This window comes from Paramormyrops kingsleyae, chromosome 10 (genome assembly GCF_048594095.1).
Source record: "Paramormyrops kingsleyae isolate MSU_618 chromosome 10, PKINGS_0.4, whole genome shotgun sequence".
Lineage (NCBI taxonomy): Eukaryota > Metazoa > Chordata > Actinopteri > Osteoglossiformes > Mormyridae > Paramormyrops > Paramormyrops kingsleyae.
This window is the reverse complement of record NC_132806.1, coordinates 5,179,259-5,203,176: the sequence shown is the minus strand read 5'-3', so window position 1 is coordinate 5,203,176 and position 23,918 is coordinate 5,179,259.

Here is a 23,918-nt window from a genome sequence, read left to right as displayed (position 1 = left end):
TACACTTTTTGGAAACTCATGATTTCTAATTGCGATTAATTTGAAAGGTTCTGTAGGGTGTGCACTGCTGTGATTGGGTTTATCTTTCGTTATTTATTTATGTCTTTTTCTTTTTTTTTTAATTCCCCTCCAATTATTAAATTTTAATTTTTATTTTTTTGCTGGATAGAGGGAGGGTGTGTTTATGTGATTTGTTGGGATACTGATGTTTAAGGTTAATAAGAAAATTTCAATAAAAAAAGAAAGAAAAAAAATAATAAAATAACACATTGTCTGAAAATTGTTTCATTACTTAAAAACGTTAAAGGGGTTTATTTGAAATCTGATTATTAACCAATCTTTATGCCGAATGGTCGGCTCCTCCAAACTCAATTGCGGTATCCCTGTGAGTCTGTTAATGTGAGACTTAAATGGGATTGACTAATTATCAGTATCGCTTAGTAACCTGGGTTAGAAGGCTCGTCCAGCGAGCTGCATCACCAGGTAATGTAAACGATTGGTAACGAATGTAGGATCACACATGCACATATCACAGGGCTTAAATTCCAGGTGGCCTGAGACAAGGCCGAGCCTGGTACGAGAGGCACCAAAGGGGGGTTACACACACAAACACACACACACAGATAACCAGGGAGGCTAGCACTCCAACTTTTATTGCCCAAAGATTTAGGGACCTACAGACAAGCAGAGTGGACTTCCCGGACAGGGGTCCCTCGACTTGGCACCCAACCCCCTCCACATACACTCTGCCTTACATTTCACTCACCCAACAGACAAACACCCTAAAGGAAGTTTCATTTAAGTTTGGCTTTTGTATACCCTGTATATTGATTTACTCACGACTACTAGTCTCAATATACAGATACGTTATGTTTGTATGTGTCCTAACTTTTAGAGAGTCTTCTGTGTTAAAAACCCCCCCTTCTCTTCCAACATTCCTTTGTGGTCCTTATCTGATCTTGGTGGACCTCACCAAGTTTCTTTGTTTCTACCATGCTATGTTAAAAGAACTGAATTAAGGTGTATTTTATCCATTCTGGAGAAGATGAATTGGCATAAGCCACACCAAACAAATTATGTTCTTTCCAGATGTGCAACTTATATTGATATTACCACAAACTAACGGCCACGCCTATCTATGGATAAGATGTGCTGTTTGTAATATGAATATTTGATGTAATATCCGCACAAAGTGTAACATCTGTTGAGGTGCAACCCAAAACCCCTGTATCCTATACTGATATGAATCAGTCACATAGATACAATAATTAATTGTTTAATCAATTAATGCAGATGGTATGAGGTATGTACCTGTGAAGCTGGTATGGCATATTTGGTATCAAACTGATTGTTAATCACCCCTGATTCCAAATCTGGTCAGTGATTACCATAAAAGTGGATGTATCAAAAGTTATAACAGCTTAATGAAAATCATCAGTAAAGGTAGAATCTGGCGGGCCATAAATCCCAAAAGGACTGAAACAGACCCCCTTCCGAAAGCCCGCCAAATGGATGGCCAGCCATTGGGCCAGGAGTCGAATTCCTGGTCATCCCTATTCATGAACTTTAGACCATAAAAATCTAGCACCTCAGAACAAAGGGGAGCAGAGAACAACCAGCAGCAGAGCAGAACAACCGCCAGCCGGCGCAGAGAAAACCATCCGCCCGAAGGAGAACATCAGCCCGGGAGAAGAGAAACCCACAAGAAGCCCTCCGGTGAAGGCCCAGCTGAACAGAGAACAGCACCCAAGACAAAGCTTCACCAGGAGACAGAATCTAAAGGGACTCCACTCCACTGCTCCAAACGCCGCGCCTTCCTGAGTGCCATCAGCTCAGCAGCTCTGCCATCAACTGCCAAGACCCCCCCCCCCACTCTTCAACCAAGTAAACCAACTTCCTTTCATTCTAACAACTTAAGCTGTTCTGTTTAACCTGCTATAAGACTTTAGGGTCGTGTTTCCACAAACTATGCTTGCTTTGCAGAACAGTATTTCCCATTTCAGGTTACTCATTTAAATCCGGTCATTGCATTTTCATAATTACATTGTTTGTTTTATTCCGTTATTTCGTGTTTGTTGTTTGTGTTAGGTGTAATGTCTGTCTTATGTCAGTTGTAGTGTTAGCTAGGAATAAATGCATGTCTTTTACACAACTTTAGCCTCCGTCATTGTGTGTCTCATAATAAGTTCCTGCCATTGTGCGATCTTGCTACACGCTCTGAACCTCAAACTCACCGGAAACATCGCGAGACTCTCTCTCATCGGCCGTGAGGGGAGCTTCGCTACCAATTGTTTACATTACCTGATGATGCAGCTCGCTGGACGAGCCTTCTAACCCAGGTTACTAAGCGATACTGGTAATTAGTGAATCCCATTTAAGTGTCACATTAACAGACTCACAGGGATACCCCAATTGAGTTTGGAGGAGCCGACCATTCGGCATAACAATCGATTAATAATCAGCATTAAATAATAATTAATTAAGCTTTAATTAATTCAAACATATTGGTGGAGAATATTAAAATTTATTTGAGCTATTAATTCCTACATTAATGGTGGAAGAACGCGGGCACAAGGTTCAAACTTTTTGTGAGCACACAATTTAAACTTTTTATGACCGAACGTGCAGTTGAATAAGCGCTACTGTGAACGGGTTCCAAAGTTGAGGATTAATTGCACTCACGGCAGTCCGAAGGCATTTAAGCGGGATTGTACGGGCTTATTATTTTTTATTTCTATTATTAGTAGTTATTTTCTTTTGTTTTATTTTCGGTTATTTTATTTTAGGTTTCATTCGTTTTAAACTGCAGTAAATTTAAACCCTATATCTGACGAGATTCTCAGGTATAGCGCGTTGTTTCCAGGACGATTCGGACGAGTTTCTCCGTTTCTATAAATCCTGGCAGAGATCTCTCTTTCTATTAGCGAACAGGAATTCTTGTTACGAGAATCTAACCTGAATTCTGTTGCTAGGACTCCCTGAGATAAGACCGATAGCTTAGCTACCTATCAGGATCTTTCTCGTATGTGTGTGCCTGCTTTAGACAAAGCAAGTTTAACACCACTTTGCGCTGTGAGCCAAGTGTGTGTGTTATTTGGAATTTGGGAGTCTCCAGTGCTTGAGACCCGCCGTGGTTAAGCACCATTTGCGACGAGATATAGTGCACTCGCTATTTAGATCCGTCGCCGTAACGCGAGCGCTGTCTCGCTTCAGCAATTGTTTTAAGGGGTTTTAAACTGCGCAAGACACAGAAGTTAGCCGCAAGCGGCGTGTGCATACATTAAAAGTGTATGTCACTCATCTAGCGTCGGCAATCGCCTAGCAACCGTCTTGGTTACGAGTGCAGTCAGCGAACGCCACTCTAACCACTTAAAGGTCAGAGCCCTGAAGGCCTGCCTGACGCCATTTGTTTTTTTCTCCTGGGTCACCAGTGACCCCACCCCTTAGGCTCACGTACCTGGGACCCCCCCCCCCCCCCACAAAGGGAGCAACGTCCCATTGAGCCTCTAGTGGTCAGGCATTGAACTACCACTCCATTTCGAAATTGCGCCTCTAGTGGTCAGGCATTGAACTACCACTCCATTTCGAAATTGCGCCTCTAGTGGTCAGGCATTGGACTACCACTCCATTTCGAAATTGCGCCTCTAGTGGTCAGGCATTGAACTACCACTCCATTTCGAAATTGCGCCTCTAGTGGTCAGGCATTGGACTACCACTCCATTTCGAAATTGCGCCTCTAGTGGTCAGGCATTGAACTACCACTCTATTTCGAAATTGCGCCTCTAGTGGTCAGCCATAGTAGTGTAACAACATCTGAGTTGGGTCTCTAGTGGTCAACACCGGTAATACCAACACACAGGTTCTTGCCTGAAAGCAGGAATCAACTTCACAGACCAAATCGATTAGATCACAACACATTAACATCTAATTAGGTTATTGCTGCATAACTAATTGATGTTTACAATTAAACAATAAGAAACAATTAATTTGGTTTGATTTCTGTTTTACCTTTTTGATTTATTTTAGGTTCTATTTCATTTTATGCTTTCATTCACTCTCTCTCCCCCAACAAGGAGACTTGCATAGAAGTTCAACCATTATTAATAACAGTAAACCAGTTACACATCAGGGAGGCATTGAGGTTTTGGATGTGATCAGTTGAGCTTTTCCTGTGCTGAGTGCTTACCATTCGCTCTCTGTTGGCTGAGCTTACCTGTAGCTCTGCTGTCACTGCTTACGATCGTACAGTTTGTCAGAACCGAAGGGGAGTTCTCAGCAATTGGATGCCCAAAAGCGCGCCAGCCCGGCTGCACCCGCTGACTCATTAAGGGCAAGGTTGGCAGGTATCTCGGGAGGTCATTACAAGTTTGAGCAGGACCTCGTCTAGGGCGAAGTTCAGGAGAACAGCCCTAGCTTGGACTCTCAATCGGTTGGGTGACACCCGAGTGCCGTTGCGCCGTCTCTTGTTCGAGTCAGGGCCAAAAGTGCGCCCGATAAGCTGAGCCCCACCTGGGTTGTTTCAGTTGTGCGTACAGAACACCCCCTTCCAAGTTGACATTGCTGGGGATCGGGGGAGTGGGAGCTGGACTTGGGCCTGCTTGGCTGGGATTGAGTTCGTGGGACGTGCCCTACTCAGGAGGGACATCTGACAGCGTTCAAGCCTCTCTAACTGCATGACTAGCTTAACACCGCAACACCTCATATAGGGACACATAAAGCAGAACCTGCTAGTGGTCCCCCTTCTGGTCAAAGCGGAGTTGTACAACAGAGCCCAACCCAGGGGTAATCTGATCTGCAACAGCAAGCTACGTTTGAATGCAGTCCCATTGGTTTGAAGCTGTTATTTCTCATTTCCTGTTCCCAACTTCTCCTGTGGTCTTCTGACACTGTCAATAGCCACAGATCTGCAATTTCCAGGATAAGGCTTTATCCTTTCCCCCTCACTAGGGCATCTCTCAGGCTCTAGAGTAACTCACACTGTTCTAACCTGCAACAACTTCTCCCAGGGAACAATTTTTGTTTGTTTATTTTGTCGTGGGTAACTATTCCCGTGGTTCACTACACCCTTCCAGTTACCCATTGACAGGCCCCAAGTTCTACTTTATTTTATTTTGTTGGTTTAATTTGTTCGCCCAGATTTAGGTGTCAAGCCACCCACCTAGGCAACACCCAACCTGAGTAACAGATTTCTGCGGCCACCCTCCTGTTGACCGAGTCACAATGACCCACATGGAAAGCCCACTGGACCAGTGGAAAGATTTTGGTGTCTGGTCTGAAGATGTGACTCCCAACTTGCCGTCCGGTCATGTCGATCTCACATGGTCCAAAGAAGCTGACCAAATTGAGGACGACATTGCCGAACTTATGGACATGCCACCCACTCAGAAATGCGGGAGTAAAGAGCTAACCAAAATACTCGGCTCCCTCGCACACAAACTACTAGCCAGGCTGAAGATGAATGAAGAGGGAACGTCCCGTCTCCAGCAAAGGGTGCAAGCACTCCAACAGCAGGAGGAAAACACCCAACGACTACTGGCAGAGACACAGAGAGATGCTGCCCAGGCCCAGCATCACATTGGGAATCTGGAGCAAGAACTCCAAAAGAGAAGCTCTCCACCCCATGAGGAGGAGGAGACGGAAGAAGGCGAGATGCCTCACACCAGCAAAAAGCTTCAACACGCCCTGGAAGAGCTCAGAGTTGAAGCTGACCAGCAAAAACAGCAAGCCAGAGCCACCAGAAAAAACCTTGAAGCCAGACTGGACCAGGCCGACACCCTGCTGGACAGAGCCCACACGGAGCTCAAGAAAAAGGATGGTCGGATCCAGGCCCTGGAAAACCATCTGGATGAGGCACAGAGACGCCTGCACAAGCTGAATCACCAACTGATCAGTTCCCAAGAACAGCTCACCGAGGCCAGAATGAAACATCGGGCAGACGCAGAAGAGATTGACCGGGTGAGACAGGAATTGAAGCAAGCATATGAGGTGAAGTCGGAATTCGAGGCACCCTACGAATCAGCGAGGGGACCGACGTCATCTCCAACAGTGCGGTCGCTCCCAAGGCACACGGGGATCTCTCATCGGGACGAGGTAACTCCCTGCCCCTCACCAGACCTTGAGGAACCAAGAACCCAGAAGGTCTCTCTCGGAGAAGACACCACGGATGGAACAGGCCTACCAAAGCGAACGTTACACCAGCACCGGGCTACCACAAAGGAGCTTGATAAAGTAGCTCGGAATATCAACACGTTCACCCCGAATCCCAGAGGAGGCCACGACATTCATGCCTACCTCCAAGACATTGACTTCCACCTCCAAAGACTGGACAATGTGACAAATGAGGACAGAGTCTACCTCATCAGGATCACATCTAGCCTGGAGGTCCGCAGCTTCCTGGATCGACAGCCCAGTCGAATCAAGGCCGACTCCAAGCTGCTACACAAAGCCCTGACTCGAGAGTTTGCTGATCCTGAGTCAGAACAAGGTATCGCCGTCGCCTTTGATGTTAAACAAAGCAGACAAGAAGCTCCCCAAGCCTACTACAATCGCCTTCGTCGGGCATATTTTGGGTCCAGAAATGAGCCAGACATGGAAGAAGATGCGAACTTCAAGGCTCTCTTCCTTCGGAACCTCCACCCAACCATTAACCACTACCTGGGGCTCATGGCTTGTCCCCGCACCATGACAAGTCAACAACTGCGAGACCTGGTGATCAAGGCGTACCACAAACAAAGAACAGCAGCTGAGAAGGCAACCAAGGCTCCGGCAGTGCTGAACCTTAGCACTACAGATCCCAACCTAGCGTTGGAAGGTGGCCACCCTCCTCATCAACCACCAATCCATGACCGAGGTTGGAGAGCAGCAAGCCACAGTGAGCGTTACCCTGGTGCGCCCCCACAGCAGTCAAAGACTCAGCCAGACTGGTGGGAGACACGGCGCTATCTTAACAAGGGTAAGCTAAGACCAATGGAGCCATGGAACAAGTGGAGAGACCGACAGGGAAACCAGTTTCCTAAACCAAGCTCTCCCCCAAGTTCCCAACGGAATCCACCACGGAACTGGCAAGACAGAAGAAGAGGTTATGATCCAGACTCGAGGCCTGGACGAACCAAGGAAGAAGAAGAGGCTAATCTACTACAGTTGCTGCGTGATTTCTTTACTCAGCATCCCCTCAAGGGTCAAGAGGACTTTCAGAAGAAAGATCCAAAATGACTAGGACGGAAGCACAAATCACGCAGGACCCCATAACCCTCACCTGAACCCACACCAGACAATGCCTACAAACTCCCTCAGAGGTCAGCCCCAAATGACACTCAACAGTCATCGGCCTTCCCTACCAGAAATATTGGAACAACTGAAGAAGTCCTACCTCAATTAGAAAGTGCTACTGACTCATGCCCAGTTAGAGCACCTGATGTTGCCGTCACCAACACAGAGCTTGATCAAGGGGATGAGCCCCCGCTGGTGCCCGGCAGCACTGTCCTGGTTGTGTGCCTTGACTCAGAGCACCAATCCGACTGTGGCGACGCCTCACCAATTCCTGGCCAGGCCCCTGTGCCACAGCTTCTGGGTCACCTGATGGAAAGGGGGGTAGCCAAGAAATTCTACCTCTCCATCACCCTGGAAGATGTTCTCACCCTCGAGGCCCTCATCGACACTGCAGCAGACATCACCCTCATGTCAGCCAGTCTCTTCTACCAGGTGCAGCACCTAGCCGCCCAGAAGAACAAAACCCTCCAGCCGAGGAAATGCTCTTTGGACGTGCAGGCATATTCACCAGTGGGCACCAGGATGGATCACATGATCCCCCTCAATTTGTCCATCGGCCCCATGAATGTAATGCACCCTGTATACATTTCCCAACTTGAGTCCATTCCATTCCTCATTGGGAAAGATTTGCTGAACCGGTTCGAGCCATTGTTAGACTTCCAACGTCTGAAAATTTGGGCTCAAGTTAGAGAACCGCTGCCACTGTGGACACCTGACACAGCCACATGGGAATGTCAAACCCTGGCTGTCTCCTCAGACCTCACTCCACACCATGGAGAGAACGCAGCTGGAGATCAGTGTCTTGACACAAGAGACCCATACCAGCATCATGACTCCTTCCTGTGCAGGCTGGACCCTACCCCGGGATCCTTCTGCCCCAAGATCGGGAAATGCATGTGGCCCCAAGGCACGGAAGTCACAGATGTGGTCATGACCATGGAAGTAGAAGAGTCACCAGTGACAAAAGGAACTGTATGTCACATGGAGCTTGCTGACGACCAACACCTGACAATTCATGCCAGAACTGCCCAGCCTGACGCAGTACAGTCACCCAGCTGCCACAGCTATTCTCAGGAGGGACCAGCAGCACCCAACATTGTGGACACGCCCACACCAATGGAACTGTCGCGACACCACTACTTTGAGGAAAATATCTGTCAAGACATGATCACCATTTATGTAGATGGGTGCATATTCAAACATCAGGGGACCCTGAAAGCTAGAACTAGCATTCTGTGGCTCAATGACGACCCTGTCCCACCACAACAGCTCAAGCTTGGTCCTCACACGTCACAGTACGCAGAGCTGGCAGCAATCTTAATCACCCTGGAGATGGCCTCCGAACGTGAAGTAAAGGACCTGCTGATCTGCAAAGACTTCAGCTATGCACGTCTCAGCTTCATGTGCCATCTCCCTCACTGGACACGAAATGGCTTCAAGACATCAGGGAACAAGCCGGTCAAACACAAAGACCTCCTGCATACGTGCGATGCTCTGATTACCGCACGAAACATGCAGATCTATTGGAAGAAGGTCAGCTGTCATTCCAGACTCCTAGGACTGGACAAGACATACGATGACCACACGGACGCACTCGCTAAAGCAGGAGCACTGCATGGTGACTGTCCCCTCCCACCCACCCATGCTGTCCAGGTCGTCACCTGCAGCCACAGCCGAGCACCTACCTCGATGCCAGAGGCCTCACTTCTGGAACTTTCCCTTCAGGTCTCCAACTCTGACATCGTCTCCCTCCAGCCCACTGATGCTGTGCTCAACAAGGTCTGCGATCACCTCCGCGACCTCTCTGCTAACTCGATCTCCACAACTGATCAGGCATCCCTTCCTGACCTCCATCACCTGATGATGGCTTTACCCTTTCTTCATCTTGCCGAGGGCGTACCTCTTGATGTCCCTGATGCCCACACTTCACCACGGCTCGTGGTCCCTCAGGCACAAAGGGGGGTCATGCTACTGTACGCCCACGACGCACCCTGTGCAGGACACCGCAATGCCAAAACAACCTACGAGGCACTTAGTCAAGTAGCCTACTGGCCTAACATGCGACAGGATGTCACAGAATATGTGAAAGGATGTCTGGTCTGCTGCCAATTTCAACCAGCAAACCCAAACCACAAGGCACCTCTGCAGCAACGGGGTATCAATTTCCCATGGTCAGATCTACAGATTGACTGGGTAGGACCCCTGACGAGATCAGCTCGCGGAAACAAATACTTCCTCACAGTCACCTGTCAGTTCACTAAGTGGGTAGAATGCCTCCCGGCACCCAACGACACAGCCCAGACAACGGCATATCTGCTCACGAACCATGTGTTCTCCAGGTTTGACCTCCCACTGAAAGTCAACTCAGACCGAGGCACCCACTTCACAGCCAAAGTGATGCAGGACATTTGGAAACTGTTGGGGATCAAAGCCCAGTTCCACATCAGCCACCATCCTATGGCATCCGGCCAAGTAGAACGGACCAACCGAACCATCGTCGGTGTGCTCAAGAAATATGTGGCATCCAATCAGAAAGATTGGGATGTGAAATTGCCTCTGGTGCTCATGGCAATCAGAGCCACACCCCACAAGTCCACAGGAGTGTCCCCCTTCGAACTGATGACAGGACGACAAATGACACTCCCTCTCCACCTGCTCTACCAACCTGGTGACAACAATCTCATCACAGCCTACACCACACAACAATATCTGGACAGCCTGCACCAGCATTTGAGAACTTCCTTTGCATTCGCCCAACAAAACCTGCAAAGAACTGCAGAGGGCAGGAAAGCCTACTATGACCAGAAAACCTCACAAGATGAACTCCAAGTGGGAGACAAAATCTGGTACTATAGGTTTGTGCAACCAAACTCAGCACAAAGACTTTCCAGGAAGCTTCTACAACGCTGGTAGGGACCACATGAGATCGTGGACAAACTGTCACCTGTGGCCTACCGAATCCGAACCAACAAAGGCACCCAAGAAACATGCCTCAAGTGGGTTCATCGGAATCAAATCAAGAAATACCAAGCCCAAAGAAAGCCTGAAACACCCACCAACCAGTCTTCTCAAGACGAAGCCAGCAGCTTGGAATAAACCACATTCCAACCAAAAGAAAGACAACTTTTCCAGCCGAAATCTCCTCCAAAACCTCAACAAGAAAGACCAAAGAGAAAGGGGAGGAAGGATGGTCACAGATAGGGTAGATTAAGGTGGTGGGCCTGACTACTGATATCTGGGTGACCTTTTCAGTTTTGCTGTACTTATCTGTTTCTTTCTTTTGATAGCTTTTCATTTTATTTTGGTTGTTGTTTTTGGTAAGGACCTGGGGTGGCTCACGCGTGCCCGGGAAATTACTGAAGAGGATCCGGTTTTGCAATTTTCTTTGTCCTGTTTGTTTCTTTGCAATTGTTCTCTGGCCGAGAATTGTTGCCCACTATTTCTTTCTCCTGTTTCCTTTTGCACCGGTGTGCAAAACATTCAGAGTCTCGACTCACCCCCTCAATCCTAATTTGGTCTTTATTTTCTACCCCCAATTACTAGGATGATGCTGCCCCCGCTATTAGCATTACTCTGCCTAGGAGGCTGAGGCTCCAGTCTGACACGGCGTTCCCTGGGCCTCCACCTGGCACCATCTTCCGGGGACAGCCCGGTCTCGTGACTACCAACTGTTGTACCCACACAGAAAGAGTATTCGTCGGACGATGTCAACTGAGCCATTACCTGCATGAGAGACCCCAAACTAGTGGGACAGGTGTCCGATGGACCCAGGATGCCCTGCATCATGCTGCCGCTGACACTACCCACAGGTTGGAGCAGTAACCCAACGACCGTGACCCAAGCTGAGTCCAATCGACGGCCCAAGAGGCTCCTGAGCACCCTGCTGGGAGCTGCAGCAGCCGTTGGCACCCTGTTCGACATAGGATTCACCACTCCTCGCGGTCCCAGAAGCCAGGCACCAGCCCCTGCGCCTCCTCCCTGTCCATCCTGTCACTGTGCCACCCAGAGTGCCAAACAATGGGATGTCAACAATGCCTCGTTGCATGGTGGTGATCCTGTTTCAACTTCCGTCGCCTGAATGATGGCAATGCCATCATCAGCCGAAAGGGGGGATATGTAGGATCACACATGCACATATCACAGGGCTTAAATTCCAGGTGGCCTGAGACAAGGCCGAGCCTGGTACGAGAGGCACCAAAGGGGGGTTACACACACAAACACACACACACAGATAACCAGGGAGGCTAGCACTCCAACTTTTATTGCCCAAAGATTTAGGGACCTACAGACAAGCAGAGTGGACTTCCCGGACAGGGGTCCCTCGACTTGGCACCCAACCCCCTCCACATACACTCTGCCTTACATTTCACTCACCCAACAGACAAACACCCTAAAGGAAGTTTCATTTAAGTTTGGCTTTTGTATACCCTGTATATTGATTTACTCACGACTACTAGTCTCAATATACAGATACGTTATGTTTGTATGTGTCCTAACTTTTAGAGAGTCTTCTGTGTTAAAAACCCCCCCTTCTCTTCCAACATTCCTTTGTGGTCCTTATCTGATCTTGGTGGACCTCACCAAGTTTCTTTGTTTCTACCATGCTATGTTAAAAGAACTGAATTAAGGTGTATTTTATCCATTCTGGAGAAGATGAATTGGCATAAGCCACACCAAACAAATTATGTTCTTTCCAGATGTGCAACTTATATTGATATTACCACAAACTAACGGCCACGCCTATCTATGGATAAGATGTGCTGTTTGTAATATGAATATTTGATGTAATATCCGCACAAAGTGTAACATCTGTTGAGGTGCAACCCAAAACCCCTGTATCCTATACTGATATGAATCAGTCACATAGATACAATAATTAATTGTTTAATCAATTAATGCAGATGGTATGAGGTATGTACCTGTGAAGCTGGTATGGCATATTTGGTATCAAACTGATTGTTAATCACCCCTGATTCCAAATCTGGTCAGTGATTACCATAAAAGTGGATGTATCAAAAGTTATAACAGCTTAATGAAAATCATCAGTAAAGGTAGAATCTGGCGGGCCATAAATCCCAAAAGGACTGAAACAGACCCCCTTCCGAAAGCCCGCCAAATGGATGGCCAGCCATTGGGCCAGGAGTCGAATTCCTGGTCATCCCTATTCATGAACTTTAGACCATAAAAATCTAGCACCTCAGAACAAAGGGGAGCAGAGAACAACCAGCAGCAGAGCAGAACAACCGCCAGCCGGCGCAGAGAAAACCATCCGCCCGAAGGAGAACATCAGCCCGGGAGAAGAGAAACCCACAAGAAGCCCTCCGGTGAAGGCCCAGCTGAACAGAGAACAGCACCCAAGACAAAGCTTCACCAGGAGACAGAATCTAAAGGGACTCCACTCCACTGCTCCAAACGCCGCGCCTTCCTGAGTGCCATCAGCTCAGCAGCTCTGCCATCAACTGCCAAGACCCCCCCCCCCACTCTTCAACCAAGTAAACCAACTTCCTTTCATTCTAACAACTTAAGCTGTTCTGTTTAACCTGCTATAAGACTTTAGGGTCGTGTTTCCACAAACTATGCTTGCTTTGCAGAACAGTATTTCCCATTTCAGGTTACTCATTTAAATCCGGTCATTGCATTTTCATAATTACATTGTTTGTTTTATTCCGTTATTTCGTGTTTGTTGTTTGTGTTAGGTGTAATGTCTGTCTTATGTCAGTTGTAGTGTTAGCTAGGAATAAATGCATGTCTTTTACACAACTTTAGCCTCCGTCATTGTGTGTCTCATAATAAGTTCCTGCCATTGTGCGATCTTGCTACACGCTCTGAACCTCAAACTCACCGGAAACATCGCGAGACTCTCTCTCATCGGCCGTGAGGGGAGCTTCGCTACCAATTGTTTACATTACCTGATGATGCAGCTCGCTGGACGAGCCTTCTAACCCAGGTTACTAAGCGATACTGGTAATTAGTGAATCCCATTTAAGTGTCACATTAACAGACTCACAGGGATACCCCAATTGAGTTTGGAGGAGCCGACCATTCGGCATAACAATCGATTAATAATCAGCATTAAATAATAATTAATTAAGCTTTAATTAATTCAAACATATTGGTGGAGAATATTAAAATTTATTTGAGCTATTAATTCCTACACGAAGCTCCCCTCACGGCCGATGAGAGAGAGTCTCGCGATGTTTCAGGCGAGTTTGAGGTTCAGAGCATGTAGCAAGATCGCACAGAGGCAGGAACTTATTATGAGACACACAATGACGGAGGCTAAAGTTGTGTAAAAGACATGCATTTATTCCTAGCTAACACTACAACTAACATAAGACAGACATTACACCTAACACAAACAATAAACACGAAATAACGGAATAAAACAAACGATGTAATTATGAAAATGCAATGACCGGATTTAAATGAGTAACCTTAAATGGGAAATACTGTTCTGCAAGGCAAGCACAGTTTGTGGAAACATGACCCTAAAGTCTTATAGCACGTTAACAGAACAGCTTAAGTTGTTAGAATGAAAGGAAGTTGGTTTACTTTGTTGAAGGGGGGGGGGGGGTCTTGGCAGTTGATGGCAGAGCTGCTGAGCTGATGGCACTCAGGAAGGCGCGGCGTTTGGAGCAGTGGAGTGGAGCCCCTTTGGATTCTCTCTCCTGGTGAAGCTTTGTCTTGGGTGCTGTTCTCTGTTCAGCTGGACCTTCACCGGAGGGCTTCTTGTGGGCTTCTCTTCTCCCGGGCTGATGGTCTTTTCTGCGCTGCTGATGGTCGTTCTGCGCTTGATGATCTGTTTGCCCCGGCTGATGTTCTCCTTCGGGCTGATGGTTGTTCTCTGCGCACCTTTGTTCTGAGGTGCCAGGTTTTTATGGTCTAAAGTTCATGAATAGGGATGACCAGGAATTCGACTCTTGGCCCAATGGCTGGCCATCCATTTGGTGGGCTTTCGGAAGGGGGTCTGTATCAGTCCTTTTGGGATTTATGGCCCGACTGATTCTCCCTTTACTGATGATTTTCATTAAGCTGTTATAACTTTTGATACATCCACTTTTATGGTAATCACTGACCAGATTTGGAATCAGGGGTGATTAACAATCAGTTTGACACCAAACATGCCATACCAGCTTCACAGGTACATACCTCATACCATCTGTATTAATTGATTAAACAATTAATTATTTTATCTATGTGACTGATTCACATCAGTATGGGATACAGGTGTTTTGGGTTGCACCTCAACAGATGTTACACTTTGTGCAGACATTACATCAAATATTCATATTACAAACAGCACATCTTTTCCAGAGATAGGCGTGGCCATTAGTTTGTGGTAATATCAATATAAGTTGCACATCTGGACACAACATATCTTGGTTGGTGTGGCTTATTCTAATTGATCTTCTCCGAAATGGATAATGTACACCTTAATTCAGTTCTTTTTAATATAGCATGGTAGAACAAAGAAACTTGGTAAGGTCCACCAAGATCAGATAAGGACCACAAAGGAATGTTGGAAGAGAAGGGGGGATTGTTAACAAAGAAGACTCTAAAAGTTAGGACACATTGGTTACACTAATTTTCCAGATTCTTCTGGTATACCATGAGAACATACATACAATGGTAGCTATACCTATCTATTTATTTAAATTTATATGTGTTCAAGTAAAGGGGTAAAATAGGTGATACTCCGTGAACATGGTTATAAGGGTGGCACACAAAAGACTAACATTGTCTAAGGACACATACAAACATAACCTATCTGTATATTGAGACTAGTAGTCGTGAGTAAATCAATATACAGGGTTGTAGCGGGTTCATAAGCAATCAGAATTCTCAGGGCAGATGTGCTCTTATTCTGAAGGCTTGTTCAACTTCCGGTTACTGTTTTTGGTTATCTTGGCAGCAACAGGATCTTGCTCTCTCTTGTTTGTTTTGTTGTTAATAAAAAGTGCATCGTCCCTTTCACGGACTAAACATCTGCCTCCTGCCTTTTTCCTCTCGCCACATTGGTGACCCCGACATACAGTACCCTCGTACGTGTTTCGAGATTTCCCTCAGCATGACAGCTAATGCTGTGGCTTTAAAGCTGCCAGACTTCTGGCGTGAAAATGCCGCTGTGTGGTTCGCACAGGCTGAAGCCCAGTTCGCCGTCCGGGGCATCACACAGGACGACACGAAATACTATTATGTTGTTGCTGCACTGGACAACGCCACGGCATCCCGGGTGGTGAGCTTTCTGCAGGATCCCCCAGCGGACGGCAAGTATGGGGCTTTTAAATCGCTGCTGCTAGCAACTTTCGAGTTGTCAGAGCCGGAGCGGGCACGTCGGCTTCTCGCCTTGCCCTCCTTGGAGATCAGAAGCCATCCGAACTTATGGACCACATGCTGTCTTTGCTGGGCAGACATCAGCCCTGTTTTATATTTCGCGAGCTATTTATGCAGCGGATGCCAGCTCCCGTTCGCTCAGCCCTAGCAAGCTCCCCAATTACAGATTTCCGCGAGTTGGCGAGAGAAGCGGTCAGAGTTTACATTGTCAGTCGGCAGTCCTGCGCCGTGTTGGACAGCGGAAGACCAGCTGATTTCACTTTTTCTGCCCCTGGTGTCGTTGCTGCAGCTCAGCGTGACTCTAAGTCCGGTCATTGTTTTTATCATGCCCGTTTTGGTATGCGCACTAAGAGATGCATTCCGCCCTGCTCCTTTAAGCCGCCGGGAAACGTCAGGACCGGCGCCCTGTAGCTGCGCTGGGCGCCGGACGGCAAAGCAGCCTGCTATTCGTTGAGGACTCCGTTTCTGGCCGGCGTTTTCTGTGCGACACGGGCGCTTTGGTGAGCGTCCTCCCCGCCTCACAGCTAGACATGCAGTCAGGAGTGCGTGGTTTTCCCCTAGAGGCTGCTAACGGCACTTCGATTGAAGCTTTTGGGGATCGGCCAGAAGAACTCTGTTTTCACGGGCAGCGTTTCTGATGGGTTTTTGTTTTGGTCTCTGTTTCCACTCCATTGTTAGGGGCTGATTTTTTGTGTGCCAACAATTTGCTAGTGGATGTTAAAAATAAGCGCCTGATAAATGCAGAGACTTTTTGCTCTTTCCCTTGCACACTCAGCGGGGTTGGCCCTTCCAACCTGTCTGGTGTTTCTGCTTCGGCTGATGTTTTCCAGCGTCTCCTGACAGAGTTTCCCACCCTCACCACACCCACCTTTTCTGCATCCTCGGCGAAACACGGTGTAGAGCACCACATAACCACAGCAGGCCCACCAGTGCATGCCAAAGCAAGGCGCCTCGACCCTGAGAAACTGGCTGTCGCCAGGGAGGAGTTTGCCACATTGGAACGTTTGGGGATTGTTCGGCGTTCTGACAGCCCCTGGTCTTCTCCTCTCCATATGGTGCCCAAGCCTGGGGGTGGCTGGCGCCCCTGTGGGGACTATAGACGCCTTAATGATGCAACTACCCCTGACCGATACCCTGTTCCACACATCCAAGATTTCTCTGCCCGTTTGGCAGGCACTCTCATTTTCTCTAAGGTGGACCTGGTTAGGGGATACCATCAGGTTCCAGTGCACCCCCAGGACATCCCTAAGACCGCTGTTGTTACACCTTTTGGTCTGTTCAAATTTCTTCGGATGCCTTTTGGGCTCAAAAATGCAGCCCAAACTTTCCAGCGTTTGATGGACAGTGTTGTGCGGGACATGCCTTTTCTGTTTGTTTATTTAGATGACATTTTAGTTGCCAGCACCAGTTTGGATGAGCATTTGATTCATCTTCGGGCATTGTTTGCACGTCTTAGTGCTCACGGGTTAATTGTAAATGTTACCAAGTGTCAGTTTGGTGTACATTCTGTTGACTTTCTTGGCCACCGCATTACCTCAGAGGGGGCGGTGCCTCTCCCAGAGAAAATTGCTGCTGTTCGGGATTTCCCACGGCCAGTCACGGTCAAATCCTTGCAAGAGTTTCTGGGAATGGTTAACTTTTACCATCTTTTCATCCCCGGGGCTGCCCGCATTATGTGCCCCCTATACTCTGTACTGAAGGGTGTTTCTTCTAAGGCGATGGTTGAGTGGACTCCGGAGCGGTGTCAAGCATTCCGTAATGCTAAACAGGCCTTGGTAGATGCTACGTTGCTAGCTCACCCCTTGCCAGATGCTCCCATCGCCATCACCACGGATGCTTCCGATGTTGCTGTGGGCGCAGTACATGAACAACTGGTTAAGGGGGAATGGCAGCCGCTGGCCTTTTTCAGTCGCTAGTTGCGCCCGAGTGAGCGCAAATACAGCGCTTTTGACCGTGAGCTCCTAGGCCTGTACTTAGCTGTGCGCCATTTCCGCTTCCTGTTAGAAGGGCGCCCATTCACTGCTTTTGTGGATCACAAGCCATTGGTGGCTGCCATGAGTAAAATTTCGGACCCTTGGTCTGCACGTCAGCAGCGTCAGCTCGCATTAATTTCTGAATTCACCACTGACATCCATCATGTTGCTGGCAAACACAATGTGGTGGCTGACTGCCTTTCACGTTCAGTGGTTGGTTCTGTCCACCTCGGTGTGGATTATGCACTAATGGCAGCGGACCAGGCAGCTGACAGTGAGATTCAGGGGTTGCGGTCTGCTGACACTGGTCTGCAGCTCCAAGATGTGCCCTTCGGTAATGCATCGCTAGTTTGTGATGTCTCAACAGGAACTGCGCGGCCCGTTGTGCCGCATGGCTGGCGGCGCCGGGTGTTCGATGCTGTCCATAGCCTTTCCCATCCTGGCCGCAAGGCATCACAGAAGCTGCTTTCAGCTAAGTTTGTTTGGCGTGGGCTGAAAAAGGACATACGTGACTGGGCCGCTTCATGCCTTGCTTGTCAGCGCTCTAAGATCCAGCTGCACACCAAAGCTCCCCTGGCACATTTTGTTGTCCCGGTGCGTCGATTTGATCATGTCCACGTGGATTTGGTTGGTCCGTTGCCACCATCCCGTGGTTACACGCACCTTTTAACGATCATTGATCGGACAACCCGCTGGCCGGAGGTAGTGCCATTAGCCTCCACGGCAACGCCAGATGTGGCTCGGGCTTTCATCAACTCCTGGGTCTCTCGTTTTGGGGTGCCTGCTGACCTGTCATCTGACCGCGGATCACAGTTCACATCCGAGCTATGGGGTGCACTTGCCCGTGAGCTAGGGATCACTCTACAACACACCACCGCTTATCACCCACAAGCTAACGGGTTGTGTGAGCGCTTTCACTGCACTCTGAAGGCTGCCCTTCGTGCATCTCTTCAGGGTGCTTCTTGGTCTGACAGGTTGCCATGGGTTTTGCTGGGTTTGCGGACCGCTCCGAAGGCCGACCTGCAGGCTTCCTCTGCTGAGTTAGTCTACGGACAGCCCTTGCGGGTACCCGGTGACTTTCTGGCAGATGCGTCAGTTCCTTGGTCAGCCTCGCAGCAGCGCTCCGCTTTTTGGGACACTGCGGCTACTTTTGGTCCAACACCCACGTCACATCATGGTTTTCCACGTTCTCATATTCTCCCGAATCTGGTGGATGCTCAATTTGTGTTTGTTCGACATGATGCCCATCGTGATCCTTTGCGCCCCCCCTACGATGGGCCTTTTCGTGTGCTGCAGCCTGGGGACAAGTTTTTTGTTTTGGAAATGGGTGGTAAGGCCGACCGTGTTTCTGTGGACCGTTTGAAGCCGGCCCATTTGGATTTAGATGCCCCAGTGCCACTCGGCCAGCTTCCTCGTAGGGGTCATCCGCGCGGTTCAGTCCCGTCACCGGCCCTGGCCCCAGCCCAAGTTGTTCCTGCTCCTGTGGGTGGTACTGTGAGCAGGTCAGGGCGGGTGATCAGACCCCCTAAGAAGTGGGATCCTCTGCCTCTGTGAATTCTGGGGGGGCCTGTGTAGCGGGTTCATAAGCAATCAGAATTCTCAGGGCAGATGTGCTCTTATTCTGAAGGCTTGTTCAACTTCCGGTTACTGTTTTTGGTTATCTTGGCGGCAACCGGATCTTGCTCTCTCTTGTTTGTTTGGTTGTTAATAAAAAGTGCATTGTCCCTTTCACGGACTAAACATCTGCCTCCTGCCTTTTTCCTCTCGCCACAGGGTATACAAAAGCCAAACTTAAATGAAACTTCCTTTAGGGTGTTCGTCTGTTGGGTGAGTGATATGTAAGGCAGAATGTATGAGGAGGGGGTTGTGTGCCAAGTCGAGGGACCCCTGTCCATTAGGTCCACTCTGCTTGTCTGTAGGTCCCTAAATCTTTGGGCAATAAAAGTTGGAGTGCTGGCCTCCCTTGTTATCTGTGTGTGTGTGTGTGTTTATGTGTGTAACCCTCCTTTGGTGCCTCTCGTACCAGGCTCGGCCTTGTCTCAGGCCACCTGGAATTTAGGCCCTGTGATATGTGCATGTGTGATGCTACACCTGTAATGAATTAGGGATTGGAGTATTCACTCATCCATTTGCAATGTCCACCTCCTGTCCAGTAAATTTGGCAGGATGAGATTTGTTGTGTAAACTATAGGCCTGACTCTCCTGTGTGCTACTGAAGGAGTAAAGGTAGAAAAGGGAGGATAATCATGCTGCACAGTCCTAGCAGATCCAGACCCACCAGATTACTGCTATATTTGGAATTTTCTGCTGTCTTCCTTAGGATATTGTGAAGTTTGCCCTAGAGCAGTGGAAAGGGACTGGGGATGTGCATTACCCCACTGAGCTGCACTGTACAGCCCATCTTAGCCAGGGAGCCCCAGACGGATTTTTACGTGTAAAAGCTTGTTATTCCCAGGGTAAATGGACTGTTAACCCGACTACTGGGATTAAATTTAGTTCCCATGCAGGAGGGGTACATTGGTAACCCTAATCCTACCTGGCTTGTGCCTCTTGAGCAGTGCACCTAAGGCAGCGGTGGACAATCTTATCCGCAAAGGGCTGGCATGTATCCTGGTTTTTGGGATAATCTTTAGGTCAGCTGTTCAACCCAGGTGTAAGGACTCTTCAGCCAATCAGTCCTCTAATTAGTAATCTAATTAGGCAGTTGCAGCGAAAACCCGCATACACACCGGCCCTTCGCGGGTAAGATTTATCACCACTGACCTAAGGGGTGGACAAGCACATGTCATCTTTCCTAGCATCCCAGAAATTGATTCTGAGCATCCTGTTCTACAGGGTGTTCCAGATAATTTGTGGGCTAAGCATAAGTGTGAGGTGGGACTGGTAAGGGCTGCCACCCCACTGAGGGTCACTCCCCAGAGTGAGTACAGACCCCAGAAGCTTCAGTATCCTCTTTGAGCAGACGCCGAGGAAGGGCGTATGTAAGAAACACTCTGCACTGAAGGGTGTTTCTTCTAAGGCGATGGTTGAGTGGACTCCGGAGCGGAAGGGCATATGTAAGAAACATAAACCTCAAAATATGAACAGCTGAGGCCTCTGGCCAGCCTGGAGCACACAGCAAAAGGGAAGCCTGGATGACAGCCGCCAGCCCTGCCCATTAAATATGCACGGCCCTGGGACAGTCAGCAAGCCTCAGGTATAACTCCAAGGCAGTGTAAGAGCACCACACTTCCCACAAAGCAGTAAACTTGCTAACTCTGCACTTTGATTTCAGAACCCGTTGGTTACACGTATATACACTCACCTAAAGGATTATTAGGAACACCTGTTCAATTTCTCATTAATGCAATTATCTAATCAACCAATCACATGGCAGTTGCTTCAATGCATTTAGGGGTGTAGTCCTGGTCAAGACAATCTCCTGAACTCCAAACTGAATGTCAGAATGGGAAAGAAAGGTGATTTAAGCAATTTTGAGCGTGGCATGGTTGTTGGTGCCAGACGGGCCGGTCTGAGTATTTCACAATCTGCTCAGTTACTGGGATTTTCACGCACAACCATTTCTAGGGTTTACAAAGAATGGTGTGCAAAGGGAAAAACATCCAGTATGCGGCAGTCCTGTGGGCGAAAATGCCTTGTTGATGCTAGAGGTCAGAGGAGAATGGGCCGACTGATTCAAGCTGATAGAAGAGCAACTTTGACTGAAATAACCACTCGTTACAACCGAGGTATGCAGCAAAGCATTTGTGAAGCCACAACACGCACAACCTTGAGGCGGATGGGCTACAACAGCAGAAGACCCCACCGGGTACCACTCATCTCCACTACAAATAGGAAAAAGAGGCTACAATTTGCACGAGCTCACCAAAATTGGACAGTTGAAGACTGGAAAAATGTTGCCTGGTCTGATGAGTCTCGATTTCTGTTGAGACATTCAAATGGTAGAGTCAGAATTTGGCGTAAACAGAATGAGAACATGGATCCATCATGCCTTGTTACCACTGTGCAGGCTGGTGGTGGTGGTGTAATGGTGTGGGGGATGTTTTCTTGGCACACTTTAGGCCCCTTAGTGCCAATTGGGCATCGTTTAAATGTCACGGCCTACCTGAGCATTGTTTCTGACCATGTCCATCCCTTTATGACCACCATGTACCCATCCTCTGATGGCTACTTCCAGCAGGATAATGCACCATGTCACAAAGCTCGAATCATTTCAAATTGGTTTCTTGAACATGACAATGAGTTCACTGTACTAAAATGGCCCCCACAGTCACCAGATCTCAACCCAATAGAGCATCTTTGGGATGTGGTGGAACGGGAGCTTCGTGCCCTGGATGTGCATCCCACAAATCTCCATCAACTGCAAGATGCTATCCTATCAATAGGGGCCAACATTTCTAAAGAATGCTTTCAGCACCTTGTTGAATCAATGCCACCTAGCACTAGCTTTACTATACATCGGAGAGAATTTGCGTTAATTCCTTGCCTCTTGACCCCCTGGGGTTTGTCATTCTGTGGCAGTACACATCAGCCACACCTGAGAGACCGGCAAATTTGCATTTGACTGCTAGCGCCACTGTCACAGAGAGGTGGGGGAGGGGTTGTTCTGAAAGCACAGGCCTGGCTTTGCTTGAGCAAGAAAAAGGTTTTGTGTCTGACCCTCATTGGAACTTTGGGCAGTGTTTGTGTGTGTGTATATATATATATATTGTTTTTGCTCCCATTTTTCATGAGCTGAACTCAAAGATCTGAAAGATTTTCAACATACACAAAAAACCCATTACTCTCAAATATTGTTCACAAATCTGTCTAAATCTGTGTTAGTGAGCACTTCTCCTTTGCTGAGATAATCTATCCCACCTCACAGGTGCTGATTAGACAGCATGAATAATGTACAGGAAAATGGGGTACTCATTTGCTAATGCACCAATGACAAAAGCAGCCAATGGCAGGACTGTACTGTGTATAAAAGTGCTGCCACAGAGCTGCATGAATCATTTCTAAACGTGATTCCAGAAGAACAACACCAGAATGGCCCCTCAAGACCTGCCACGCCAGAAAAGATACACTGCGCAAGCTGCTTTGCTTCTGATGCAGGAAATGAATGACGGCGAGTCTGATGGCGGCGATGTTTCATTCGCTGTAGATAGCTCTGATTTGTCATCTGATGAAGGCACCGACTTTACAAATACGACGGAACAAGAAAACACCAGCCCCCCACGAAAGAAGAGCCGTGGTATAGGGAAGAGAGATGCCAAGCCAAGCCTGACTGCAAAAGATGGCTCAGTTTGGGTGCATCAAGAAGCCGGACAACAATTTGAGACAGTGCATAGCACATCCTTCACTGCCAACAGTGGACCCACAGAGTATGCAAAGCGTAAAGTCACCAGCGTGCTGCAGAGCTTCCTGTGTCTGATTGACATTGGGATGCTGCTGACCATCAGAGAGTGTACGCTCCTGCAAGGTCGCAGAACAAATCCCGAATGGAACCTGTCAGTGTATGAATTGATGGCTTTTCTATCAGTTCTGTTTTTCAAAGCAGTTATGTCTCCAGTTGGTGCCATGGTGGACTCCTGGTCGGAAGACTTTCTGGTGCCAGCAGTCAAGGAGACAATGTCCAGAGACCGCTTCATTAGAATTATGGCAAACCTTCGCTTTGACAACAAGGACACCCGTGCTGAGCGTGTAAAAACCAATAGATTTGCAGCAATTTCTGATATCTGGTCACGCTTCACTACAAACTGTGTAGCAAGTTTCTGCCCAGGACAACACATCACAATTGATGAACAGCTTTTCCCAACAAAGGTCCGTTGTCCATTCATACAGTACATTGCCACCAAGCCCGACAAATTTGGAATTAAATTCTGGATGGCCACAGATTTGGAGACGAAATATGTTTGCAATGTATTCCCTTACTTTTTTTTTTTTTTTTTCCCCCCCTGTCGTGTCGGCAGTTAAGCAAGCAGGATGTTAGTCTGGGTGCCTTATTGTGCCAACACTTTTATTTTAACAAGTGGAGCTTCGGATTTAAGCTCCTCTTGTTACTTGAGGTATACTCTTTATTAATCAGTTATATGTCAATGCGCCACAAAGCCGGAGCTGACAGGGGGGGTTAGTGGGAAAAAAAAATCGAGAGAGAAAGTGAGAAAGGAGAGAAAGGGGAGAGAGACAGTAAAATAAATAAATGCATAATAAAAATAAAATAAGGAGGGGGGTCAGAGAGAGAGAGAGACAGGGAAAGAGAAATAATACATAACAAACAATAGAACAAAAAAGGAAAGAGTGATGAGGACAGCTTCTGCATCTTGCTGCTTTACACCGTATCATCACACCAGCTGCTGT